This window comes from Lichenostomus cassidix, chromosome 5 (assembly GCF_008360975.1).
Source record: "Lichenostomus cassidix isolate B80296 chromosome 5, HeHo_3.0, whole genome shotgun sequence".
Taxonomy (NCBI): domain Eukaryota; kingdom Metazoa; phylum Chordata; class Aves; order Passeriformes; family Meliphagidae; genus Lichenostomus; species Lichenostomus cassidix.
In genome coordinates this window covers 5,889,806-5,903,190 of record NC_139486.1, presented here as the reverse complement: position 1 = coordinate 5,903,190, position 13,385 = coordinate 5,889,806, and the positions used below count along the sequence as shown (strand labels likewise).

At 50.3% G+C, this 13,385-nt stretch overlaps 1 long non-coding RNA gene across 1 annotated transcript; it reads right to left on the bottom strand.

Moving 5' to 3' along the window:
- Positions 1-959: 959 nt before the first annotated feature.
- On the bottom strand, positions 960-8,142 carry LOC146435853 (uncharacterized). The gene is made up of 4 exons (XR_014852405.1): positions 7,907-8,142; positions 6,561-6,683; positions 1,437-1,553; positions 960-1,352 (listed from the first exon to the last, which is right to left on the bottom strand). It is a non-coding gene; the product is annotated as an uncharacterized LOC146435853 (long non-coding RNA).
- Between the last annotated feature and the right edge of the window lie 5,243 nt (positions 8,143-13,385).

Below are 13,385 nucleotides of genomic sequence, written 5' to 3'. Positions count from 1 at the left end.
GTGAAATATATATATTTACATCTTCCAAAGTTAATTCCCGGATTGAAATTAGACATTTCACTTAACCTGAAACATTATTACTAATGCTGAGCAGTTTCATCAGGAGAACCTCTGAGGTCTTACCAGCATCTGTCAGATACATTCATGCTCTATCTAGGAGAGTTATCATTGTTTTTCTGCCTTTTATAGTCCACATAAAAAGAGATTGCTGTCTATTCCCTACACCAGTGTGAACCTGGGGCCAAACAGCAAATTAGCATGCAAAGAAGTATCAGGGAAACAGCTAGGGAAAGAGGCAAATGAAGTTAAGGGAACACCGATGATGGGCTGAAGAAACAATCTTTCCTGTGAGTCATTCTGGTTCGTATTAAAATAGCAAAGTAGATACCAGCTAAGAGATAATATAAGTAAAAGGTGAATGCAATTATTGTTTTTAAAAAAACCAACCCACAAACCCTTGCAAATCTCAGTATAGAGTGTCTGAAAGTAGCAAGCGAGTTCAGTCTCTGAAAATCCTAAGCTAAAGACTGATTCCTTTGGCACTGACTCCTCCACGGTCAAAGCAATTCTCAGAGAAACTTCCTGTCTATACCTTTACAGCCAATAACTCGTGTTTTACTCCTCACTGTTAGACTACTCCACTGCTTCGGGGGCATCAATTTAACTGCAAAAGTGATTTGGAGCATCTGCATCTACACACAGGTGGCTCGAGTGCAGCTTTGTTTCTACAAACCGCATGGGCACGCGGTCTCTGCAGGTCAAAGACCTCCACATTGCACCTCTCTGTGTGTACAGCAAGTGCTTCACACCAGGGCTCAACCGCAGGGGCTGCAGAGCATTTTCCAAAGCACCTTCCGCTCAGCTCCCGGCGCCTCCTCCTCCCGTCGCAAACACCTCCGCAACGAGCGCCTCACCTCAGCACCTCCACAAGCAGTTCAAGCATTCAGAAACAAACATCAGTGGGTCTAACAGCTACTTTAATTCATTTTATAAATAAGCAACTGAGGATTTTGCTCCAGGTGGCTGCCCGTGTAGCCCATCCCGTAAACGGCGTTCTCTGCAGAGTAAGGCACGATGCGATACGAGTGCAGCTCTTCATAATAGAGCGACTGGGAACAGCACTCCTGCACCATAAACTTCAGCCGTTTTCGTGCGTCAGAGTAGGCAGTCCTATAGCACGGAGCCTCCTTAAAGTATTCATAGCTCTCCCTCTCTGTCTCTAGGTGAATCTTCCTCAACAGATTGTTAATTAATACAGACCTACGGAGATAGGCTTCAGGGTCGTCCAGGAAGCGGAGTTTCTGGAGAGATAGTTTTAGGATACAAGTCCGGTCCTCTGGTAGTATCAGGTGCTGGGGGGTAAATGGATGGGTGTTTAGCATCAGGGAGTGAAACTGAGGGGAGGGTGGGGTGTGGAGAGAGAGGGAGATACTCACTTTTGGACAATACTCATGGTAATCTTGATGTAAATGTTCTTCTTCTGCATATTTTCTCTTAAAGTAAGCTACTTTCGACGTCGTTAATGTCTTTGGTAGGCCCCGATCAGATCAGCTCTGCACAAAAAAAGAGGAAAAAGAAGGTCAGTAACTCTTGATGCCATGGTGGCTCTAACAGAACAGTCTGGGGGAGGAGGGATCCAGAGGGGGAGTGCAGCCAGGACTCAGCCTGCAGCCCTCAGCCCCCTGGAAAAACAGCTGAGAGGCTAGGGAATGTGAAGGAGTCTCTCAAACACCCAGCCTGAGGCTTGCCAGCACAGCAAGCCCCTCTCTGGAGTGACCACCTCAGCACTGGGCACAGGCAAGGATTCCTGGTCCTGCAGCTGACTGGGGTGTCCTGGGCAGCCCCAGCCCAAAGGAGTAAACAGGAGATGCCCAAGCCAGGAAGGTCACATGCACTGCAGGAGGGACCACGATGGGCCATCTGGGTGCCCGATAGGTGTCCCTGTGTCCTGCTGTGGGGTGTGTGGGCTGAGGATTGGGTTTTGATTCCCACACGTCATGCACAGAGCTCCGTGGCTTCCCTGGAAACCAATGCAGAGTGCATTCACTAGATGGTGGTGTTGCCTCAGAGAAGCAGGAGAGCCCTGGTGCAGTGGGAGGGTGATGGAGTTGGCTTGTTCTCCGGGTGGCTTCAGCTTTTCAGGGCACAGGGGATGGAGGCTCAGCATTTGGGCTACGAGAAGGAATTACTGCGCTTTTGTCCTGTGACAAGAGCCCAAACCCTCCCTTTTAAAAGAAATTTTAAAAGCACCTTTTAAAAAAAACCCAAACCCTTTATTATACTGATGTCTAAAGGCAATTCAGGGAAAGAAAGTATCCAGAGCCCCTTCACAAAATAACTCAAAGTCAGGTCCTGTGGGAAATATTTTCTTCCCTGAATTGGGATCTCCTTATGATACCCACACAACCATTCCAGGGACTGACAGAATCTCTTCTCCACTGTCAGGAAGAAAGAGCAATGTGCTCTCCCTTCCTTCTTCCACATCAAAAACCCACAAGAAGGGGCTGAAGGAGAAATCCCCTCAACAAGAGGATTCTTGTGATTTCTCACTGAGTTTCAAGCCTGTGAGGATGGAGGTTTCTTGTAAAGGATGCAACAGATCTGTGCAGAAAACTGAGTGGTGGATTAACACCCCTTTTGGAGCTGAGACCCCTCAGCCCTGCTCTGGGACCCATCAGGACATGGGTTGAAGAGAAGAGCAGCATTTTCCTGGGAGAGGGACTATTGTTCTTGCAGTGGGACAACATTACCAAGGTTGTCAAGGACTACTACAGTGCTCTAGTCACCCTGGACCATCACACACCCCAGAGATGCTCCTGGCAGCCCCCTCAGCTCTCAAGGGCAGGCTGTGGTCTTCACCACTCTATTGGCATTGAGTAGCTGCAAACACTGGTTTAAATTCACATGCAGCAACCTTCTCTGCTTGCAGGTTTTATTCCATTATTTGAGTTACAGCAGAGCCTGGGCAGCCTGGATATTTAATTACTCTGATATCATGTTCTCCTAGGTGGAAACCCCACGACTGTGTTATCTGAGCACAACAACAAATGCATTTATCTCCCAGTGCCGTGGGATGGGAGAACATTACAGTTTTCCTCACACTACTCTGAGGAAGACAAAGGTACAGACAGATGAAGTGACATTCCCATAGCCATCCAGGCTGTCAGGGCTGGGAAAGGAGCCAAACCCAGCACACAGGTAGATCCTTTCCCTCAAACCAAACTCTAAATGCTAAAACACACTCCCTAGAGTTTTCCAGGGAAAAGGCTGGAAGCACAGCCCTATCACTGCCTGTGTGCAGTGGAAGCAGAAAATCAGCCTGAGTGCAGGGGCAGCACAGACAACCACAGCGTGCAGAGCACCTCAGCTCAGTTCTGCAGCTCTGCCAGCTCTGAGCAAAACTGCTGCTCCAGGCCATGGGAATTCCACTCCCTGCCCCAGAGATAGAGGGTGACAGTGTGAAATTCAGCATCCCTGAGCACAGGTGGTCCTGGAGACATCAGGGGACCAGGACAAGGGAAGGAGCACTGGCAGCCTGTGGCTGGGGGGGAAGGAGGGCTGTGTTTTTGCACATGCTGCAGGCTGGGGGCTGGTGCTGGCTGGCAGGAGCAGACGGAAAAATTGTATTTTGCTGAGGGACACATGTGACCATCCTGCCAGTGGGTTCATTGAGCATCCAACTGGCACCCCCTTTTTGGGTTATGTTCAGCACCAGACTGGGACATTCCCTTGGTTGGCTGTATTTAAATTCCTAAAGACCTTGCTAAAGCAGCAAAGTTGTCACAACACCCTCACCCCAATGCCCATAACTTAGTTTAGGAGCGAGGAAAGGAAACAACGACCAAGCAAACACCAAGAGCATCTCTAAGCTGTAAGTTTGGCTCTAAATGTGTTCCCAGTTTTAAACGAAAGACTACACTCTAGGAGCAAAGTAGCCCCAAGCTGCTCAGCACACACCATCTGTTATCAAATCCCAGCAGTTCCAAATCTGCAGAGCTCAGAGCTCCCACTTCCCCAGCTCAGCATCTCCCACGGGCTGTCACAGGTGGCTCAGCTCTCTGGGAGGGAAAGGGTGCACACCTGCAGCTGCAGGGTGAGAAAGGGAGCTGAAGGCACACAAATCCCATCCCAGAGCTGCTCAAGAGAAGCTCAGGGTCTGCTCTGTGCTCAGTGCAGCTGCCATCCCACCAGCACCCATTTCATCACCGTCATCTTTTGGGGCTGCTGGTGATGCCCACACATCTGTCTGCAGGTGCAGGGGAAGGACAGCAGAAACTGTGACCTTGCACCATGCCCTCAACACCGATATTCAAGCCCTGAAGGGTCCCCTCTCCCTGCAGGAGGCTCGCAAGGACCAAGCCTTTCTCTAACACTTATTGGGAGTCAGCCCTCGATGGCTCTGTGCGTGCCTGGGAGCTGCTTGGCTGAGGTTACAGCCATCCGAGGCTGTAGTAATGCCGCAGTGAATCAGACCCTTAGTGTTTTGTTTAAATATAAACATATTGAATCAGTGCTTTTTGTGTAGAAGGCTATTCTCGCGAGCCAAGTGTTTTGACAGCTCCAGCAAGGTGGAATGAGTCACTGCCGCTGCCTCACTCAAGCTCAGAGACAGATACATCTTAATCACATTACGGTTTTTTTCAGCGCTACACCACAAGTCAAGGCACGGGGCCAAATCTCCCCACGGGGACCAACCAGCGCAGCGCTGAGCCCTGAGCCTGAGGTTTGTCCTTCCAGCCTGGATGAGCGTCGGGAAAGCGCATTCAGCATCCCGGCAGCGCCCAGCCGCCAGCGCAGCGCGGATCCCCAAGGACTCGGTGCGATTTGCACCAGCGGGCAGCCCCAGGGCAGGAGCAGCCTCTGCTCTGCCCGGTGTTTTACACCCTGCCGCTGCCAGCCTGCTCGGAATGCACAGCACATCGGGCCGCGGCGGCTGGAGCTGCCATTAGCGCTAATGGAAGTTTGGGATATAAATCCCACGCGCGGCAGGGAGGGAATAGACGCCTCTGTGGCAGGCTTGGAGCTCTCAGACGCAGCCTCGCAAGGGCTTTAATTGTACTTTCAAAAGAGCAAAATGTGTCCGTTCGTGTTTATTTCTCCGGGAATAATAATGGTGCTCTGTGGCGAGCTATTCACAGAGGTATTAGGCGTGTTTGGACAGAGGGCTGTCTTATCTAAATTGGATTGGAAATAGATTTATATCATGGCAACTTCCCATTTGAGCTGCAAATTGCAACAAAGTCACTTCACCTGCGCTCCTGCATCGCCCCAGTGACAGCAGCCCCTTTTCAGCCTGAATTAATGCCGGGCGATTTCCACAGGGCTGCAGCCTAGCCGAGACAGGAGCTAACGCGGAGTTTAACAAATGATTGAACAGCCAGAGGTAAAAAACACCTGAGCTTGTGCTTTCGCATCTCAGGCAGCAGAGAAGGATCTGCAAGCCCCGGCTCTGCACAGCAGCCCTGTCCCAGAACTTGTCGGTGAGCCCTTGGGAGCATCCCACACCTGCGCCTGCACCTCCCCTGCCTTTCCTCGGGAAGAAAACTCCCCCCTGCCTGCTCGGTGCTGCAGTGAAAGGGTTTGTCCGAGTCGATACTGTTTGGTTGTTGATGCAGACATCTGCAGGGGGTGAGCACACAGCCGGCTGGCCGAGCCAGCCCCGCCGCCGCTGCGCAGGGAGCTGGTGACTCAAATGTGCCGCTGCCCTGCAGGGTTCCTATCGCAGCCCGAAGGAGAGCGATCGATAGGCGACCTGGAGCTGCCTGAGACGGAGAGCATCGCTGAGCATCTCTTGCGTGCTCGGATGCAAAACCTGAGGCTTCTGAGCGCACAGAAATTGGTGCTTATTATCAGCAGGAGAGGTGACTTTGACAAGGCAGGACACATCATCATGTCCTTGCGACTGCTGTCAAACTGCGGTGATAAACTCCGCCGGCTCTAACCTTCAGAGCGCTCGCAATTAGGGGCTGCTCAGCTGAAACCTGCCTCTGCTTCCACACGCTCTGCTGCTGCTTTTCTCCTCTTCTAGGGCAGCACGAGCAGCTGGTCCCACTGTGGGATTCCCAGCTGATAAGGCAAAGCTACCGGAGCACAGGCAGATGAACATGTGGATCGAAAGCACATGCCAGCCCCATGATTTCACACGGCTGCCGATCGATTGCAGCCCTTCCAGCGTATCGAGCCTTACCCCTCGCTCAGGCAGAGCAAGCCCCCTTTTATTGACTCACGGGAAGGTGGGGACCCCCAGCCGTATTCCTGTCTGCCGGCTGTGCACTTTAAAACCGCCTTTTAGTTTGCTGATTGCTCTGCAGAGCTCCCTAATTGCAGATCCTCCCTGGGCACACATGTGTTCAAGGCACGAGCAGCTGAATAGCTCTCGTGAGGTCACGAAGGCATGAGACTTAATGGCTGAGTGACTATTCCTGTCTCGCTCCTTGTAGTCCCGCTGCTTTCACCAATAGAATAAAATAAAAATTCCAGGTTCACCCCCTCTCGACATTGATCCCGGTAAATTCCCTCACTCAGCCCAACCAGCCGAAGTTTGCAAACTTGTCAGTTACCTGAGGATGCGGAGTCAGTCTGCAAAGGGTCTTTCTGGGATAATCTCAGCAGTTCTGGTAAGATTTCCCCCTCGCACGGGCTCAGCGAGCATTTCTGGCAGCACGGCACTGCTGAACGGTCACCTGCCGTGGTGGATCAGGGAGAAACACACATGGCTCAGGTGGCAAAATCAGGACAAACACTACAAGCAGCTGGACCACAAGAGGAGAAAGTGCTATTTCAGCATCCCCACAGGGCTTAGTAACAGGGATATTAAGAGTTCTGATGTTGCACCCAATTCTCTAACTTTGACCTTGCTTCCTGGAATCCCTTTCACACATCAGGGTAGTAGAATAAAATATTAAAAAAAAAACCAAAACAAAACAAAAAACATTTCAGTCTCTCAGTGGTATAGCTATGGTTCTCTCAGAGCAAATGCTACAAAAAGACAGCTTGCTCCTCTAAATATCCGGATGTTTCTGGAGCTAGAACATTAATTCTGCCCCAGCCACCTCTTAAAACAGCACATTATTTTCTCCATTAATTCTTGTCAACCTCAGAAGAAAGCTAAAGGGCTACTATTAAAACCATGCCATTATTTTGAGTAGCAGCAATAATTTCCTATCGTGCACGCTCACACTGCCTGCAGAGCAGTAATGGTCTGGGGAAAGTCAGATTCCCATTTCTCTTTAACAGGGTGCAGGTTTCAGAGTTTGCCTGACATACAGTACAGTTTCCAGGCTGATGCTTTGCCTTCTGGGTGAAGTATTTGGCATGCTGTAGTAAGAATATCTCCCACTCCCGGGGGGAAAACAATCACAGATATATGTGTACACCCTAAACTCTGCACTTTTACTAGTGTGTGCCAGAGACACACTTTTTGAGTACATGAATAAAATTAGACACGTCTAAATCCTGCAAGAGAAAAAGGCACAGAGAGCTTGTATGTGTGAGTACTCATGCCTCGCAGCTATAAGACAACTATATTTAGACAGTTGTGTCATCCCAGAGGATGACAGCATTAACAGGCAATGGAAAGAGGAGCTATGGTTACTTTTCAGAGTTCAGCTCTGATCGTAAAGAGAGGACTCTGATGGAAATGACCTTTGGTAGAGTCGGCAGAGCAGCAGCACCTCTGCCCGTGTGGCACTGCGGGACGCACGGAGCTTTCCCCCCAGCTATTCCCTCTCCCACGCTGCAGCAAAGCCACGAGAGCTCCCAAACAATCACAAAACTTACTCCACGCCGACAGCCACCTGCTAAACCCCTCGGAGCAGATCCCACCAGCAAAGCCCCGCACCACCTCGCTGCCACGGACAACCCACAGCTCGCTGTCCCCGGCCACCGCCGGCTCGGTGGCACTCACCCAGCGAGCCCCGGCTCCAGAGGGAGGGCTGCTCCGTCCTTCCCTCGCTGCTCCTGGAGGAGGTGGCGGCGGTGCTGCTGGCGGTGGTGGCGGCGGTGGCGGCGGCGGTGGCAGCTCCTGCGGGTCCCTGCAGCCACTGAGGAGCGCATCACCTCCCGGCCGCAGCCCGCGGAGGTGGGTGCCCAGATGTTCCCCGCGCGGATTGGTCCAGCGGGAGCAGATGTTGCCCGGTTGCTAGGAGCGTTGCTAGGAGCGCTGCTAGGAGACGGTGACGCTCTCTCCATCACCGGCGCGACTCGTGGCCGCGGGGAGGGAGGGAGGAGGAAGAGGGGAGGAGGAAGGAGGAGGTCCCGCCGCCGGGATGCTCCTCGCCGGGCCGTGCCATGCCGTGCCGTGCCGGGCTGCGGGGTGAGCTGGAGGATGGAGCGGGTGCCGCGGCTCAGAGCTGGACAGGCGGTGAGGAGCTGCCTGGGGCTCGCGGCAGAGGATGGGGATGTGAAACGCCAGAACCGGGAGCGGGGCGGGGAAGGAGGGCCACAAAACCTCCATCAGGGCGGGCTGAAGGATGCGCGGAGCGGGCCGGCAGCCGCCGAGGTGCCGAGTGCTCGTTGCGGCACTGAGAGAGGGCGAGAGCTCTGCTCGCCTCAGGGCGAGACTGGGACATACACAACCCAGTTCCTGGAAGGCTAGAGGGAGAGCAGTTCAATTCGGTCCTGCTGGCAGAGAGCCGAGATCTTCTGCTATCTCGCTGGGTCATGTTCCTGTTCCCTCTCTTCTTTCTCCATGCCCACCATCAGACCCCGGCACACTGTTTTTCCCGGGGATATGGCACCATGGTGTCCTGGGTCCCACCCTGGAATTTACACCCACCATCCCAAAGAGGCTCCACAGCACTCTGCAATCCTATGGGCAGAGAGTGGATTGCTGGAGGAAAAAAAAGCTGCACAGGAAAACAACACAAACCTCCTCCCAAATAAGAGAGCAGGTCACTGTGGGGTGGGACAGCTCCTGCATCTCAGGCAGACAGGAGAGCACCTTCCTTAGGGCAGTAGGTGGGATATCAGACTCAGCCTACCTTCATAAGGGTCCAGCCAGAAATGCCCACAAAAAGTTTAAAAGGAGTCCGAAAATCTTACTTGTATAATAAAGTGTACAGAAAGAAGGGAAATCCATTTCCTTGAAAGCCTCTGTATGTAAATATTGGCAGATAAGAAGGTTTAAAAAGAAAAAAAGTATTTTTTTTTAAAACCATGCCAGCTATGTGTAGGAACCTTCCCTGGAAGAAGTGGGTCACTCTCAGAATGAAAAGGAGTTGTACAAGATGAGATTTTCTGGACAGCCAGATTGGTGCCAATGGCTGTACTGAAGTTACTGATACAAGCCCAGCTTAGATCAGCCCCAACACCAACCCTGGGCTTTGGTCAGGACTTTTCTCCAAGAAGAAACACCTTCAGACAATAAATTTTCTTCTGCACCTGCCAGCTGTGTCCAGTTCCTCACACCTGCCATGGATGACACTGCTGCTCATGCCACAGCCTCCCCATCCAAGCAGTCACTCAGCCCAGACCACAGAATGTCACAATGGTTTGGATAGGAAGGGACCTTGAAGATCTTGTTCCAAATCCCTGCCATGGGCAGGGACGCTTCCCACTACACCTTGTTTCTCAAAGCCCCATCCAGCCTGACCTTGAACACTTCCAAAACAACTACTACCATCTCCCATCCTGCTCTTAAAGGTGACTCAAAGGCTCAGACAGTGACAAAAACAAGGCAAGGTGCCATGGGAACATATTTATTTTGAGAGCATTTGAAGCTCCTGGGCAATTCCCTGTTCCCCTGTGATCTGTAAGATGTCCAATGCATATTCTGTCTGGTCATGGCACTGCTGGAAGGACTCAGGGAGTTCCTCTCCCTGCAGATGATTTTGCACTGGGCTTTTTCCTCCTCCCTCTTATACAGTGGGAATTGAGGCACACTGCATTTAGCATCCCCCTGGATTGATCTCTCACCCAAATTTTAACAAACTGGGTCTTGGCAGGCCTGAATCTCAGCTAGCACAAGTCACTGCAGCAGCCTCAGAGCAGTTCCTGCCTTGACTGGGAGCCCCTGGCTGCATTTGGTGCTCAGTGTGCACAAACATGAGCTCACACAGCTCCCCTGGTCTTTGCAGCTTGAGGAAAGATCACTCACAGCCATATACTTACCTCAAATTATCTCTGAAGCTCTTCCTCTTTTATTGAGGAGTCAAATGAAACTCCAACTAATTTCAAATTTGAATTTTCTAGGACAATAGGAAGGCACTGGAATTTAATTGATTTTGATTACCTGCCTTATTATTATGCTGCCAGTAGCAGTAGTTCAGGTTGGTGTAATTTTAAATTTACTGTGAGATGAATCTGACATTTCTCTACTGCTGAATAGAGGACTTGAGCAATTCTTCAGCTCTTCACAAAGATGTCATAATTAATTCAGTAATATCACTCCTGTAAGCAGAGATAGAAAAGGAAGACACAGAAGCACCTACTCCGTGCCTGAGAGCTGAATGAACGACAGCATCACTTACTCCAATCTTCACGAAATTCGCTGTATTTTTTTTCAACATTCAACACAATTTCTACTGCAAAGACACGTCTTCCCCTCTCCTGTCAGCACACAAGCAGGGCTTATTAGCAGGCAATAATTTACAGCCAAAAGGTCGGCTATGTTTCCTCAGCTGGATCCAAGAAGCATTTCCATCCCCTTATCAGCCCTGAGGAAATTCTTCCACAATCCAAGTGTAGCTGCTTTTCTTTGCCCATTTTCTGAGGGGGCAGAGAGTGCAGGCAAACATATCCCCTGCAAACCAGCACTGTTCTGCTGGCTGAAAGGAACCTCCATCAGGAAGAATAGAAGATGCTCCATGTCATCCCATCCCATCCCATCCCATCCCATCCCATCCCATCCCATCCCATCCCATCCCATCCCATCCCATCCCATCCCCCTGCCATGGAAGCACAAGAGATCACCTCCCCTCCTTGTCTGAAGAGGAGTTTTTCCCTCTGCCAAGGATGCCTGGTCAGGAATCACTGCCCAGCTGACTCGCAGTGTTTTAATGCAGCGGAAATTAAACAGACCCATGAACTGGGACCAAAGTCTCTATTGACAGGGATATTATTTGAGGAGATAAGATTTTAAATGTGTGCTGCACAAGATAAAACCTGGACAGGCAGACCATAGAAGAGCAGCTTTTTCCTTTTATTTTAGTCTTTTGAAAGCAGGATTGCCTGACATATTCAGTGCTATAACAAATATATGTTTTTAAATGGTTTAGAGCAATTGGGAATATAAAACCCCAGAACATTAGCATTTACTTTAACTGTCTCACAGAATTAGGAAAAAAAAAATCAGTTCCTTCATTTCAAAGCAGTTACATCTCCTCAAGTCAAGTGTTAAAGAAAAATGAATTAGATTAATGTGCCCTTTTGAATTCAAGCACCAAACATTCAAAAGATGTGTGTATAAAAGCACCAGCCCTGCCAGGCAGCATATACCCACACAGGTGCTGCATTTCTAAACACAGCATGCAGAAGGCATTTTCAAAAGATAAAATGTACCCAAAATGTTCAGCATTTGTACCTGAGAAGATTCAGATGTGATGCATCCTGGGCCAGGTTTTATCCTTGGTCTGGCACCCTCAGCTGCCTCTAGCAGACCAGACCCTCAAAAGCTTTCCCAGCCATTGGCTTGTCATAGCAAATGAAGATGGGTAGCTCCAGTTTCTGGACCCTGTTCATGCCTCCCAAATGTTGGCCATCCTGAGAGGTGTATAAGATGCCTTGGGAGGCTAATCCTGCCTCCCTCTAAAATGCAACTTTTGCATTTCATTTTAAAAGACAGCTCTTTTTCCTTCTGGTCTTCCTGTACTAAAACACTTATTTTTCTCCTTTATCTTCCATTTCATTGAGCAAGAAAATTTGTTAGTGTTTTAAAATTTTTACATTTTTTCTTTTACTTTTTTTACATTTGAAAAATACTTTTAAAAACCTTCTGAAAGAAGCTGGGGAAGAGCAGAAGGAAAGAAGTTCATTTTCCTACGTATCTGTGCTCTTCACCCTCCCCACCACCCCCAACCAAATTCCACCACATCCCCTTGGACACTCCTGGCCCAACCAGTGACAGCACCAGAGGCAGCACATGCTGGACCAGCTCACCCACCCTTGGCCATCAAACCTACTTCTTTCTGCCTCTCTGTAAATGATGCTCTGCCAGCTGACAAAATTTGTAGAAGCATAGCTGTCTTTGAGACAGTTATCCTCCTCTCCAATGTGATTGAAATTGGCCAACCTGTTAAAAAGTGATGGTGGTGGAAGAGAGACTGGCAAGGAGACAGATGGCAGACAGCTCAGCTTTAGCCTCCACTGAGCTGATTGAGAAGTGGGAATGCTTTCACCCTCTCGTGAAAAATGATATCACTCTTTTGCTGAAATTCAAAACTTAGTTTCCTGACATTAAAAAATGTGACTTTTCCAACTGGTCAAAATTAGGATGAATAAAAAAAAAAAAAAAAAAAGAAGGATGTCTTGACAAAACAGCACTTGGTGCTTCGCCAAGGGATGAAGTCATTCTAAGGAATTAAAATGCAGCTGGAGGAAGAAGAGGATAATCAGAACGATAAAAAATAATGCAGCCAGCAGTCTGGTGGGACCCACATGTGTTCATGCTGAGCAGTGGTGTCCCAGCAGGAGCAGCAAGTGCAGTGCTAAGCCAGCTGTGAGGTGGTGTTGAGCACCAAGCACACAGAAAATCCAAGTATTTTACTACCAAATCCATAGGCAGCCTCATTTAGGCCAAGCTGGCCAAGTGCTGGCACCAGAATCCCTGGCCCAGTCTCCTCTGCCCAAGTTCAGTGCCAGCAGCTTCACCGTGCTGTGTGCTGAGCTCTCAGGGGACACTGGGGAGTGTGCCTGCAGGAATTAAACAAACCCTGTGCTGGTTAGCCCTGAGCTGGGAACCAGCCTGGGAAAACCCACCTGGGGCTGAGGACACTCCCACAAGGACAGGGTGAGGCTGTAGGGACACCAATGCCAGCGTGGTGTCCCCAGCAGTGCCCAAGTCCTCCAGGGCTGGGTTTACTTGGGAGGAGTAGGGTGAGTTGGTGGGAGAATTGAGGCTGGTGGATTGGGCAGGGAGAATTTTACATGTTTTTTGGAAAATGGAGTGAAACAGCCTAAGGATAACCCAGCCAGGAAAGCTCTGTCCTGGTACCAACTCAGACCATGCCACCACCCTGGCAGCAGTGCCCACCTGAGCTCCCAAACCCCTGGGCAGACAGTTCCTGGCTCTGCAGATCCCCCTCTGTGCCTGGAGGAGCTGCTGGGGACTGGCTGCACCCCAGAGCCCACCCTGCAGCCCCTGCCAGCCCTCCCAGCTGAGCCCTGTCACCCAGGGACATCAGTCCTCAGAAAAACACAGAATTCATCCTCAATTTTCACAAAAGAGG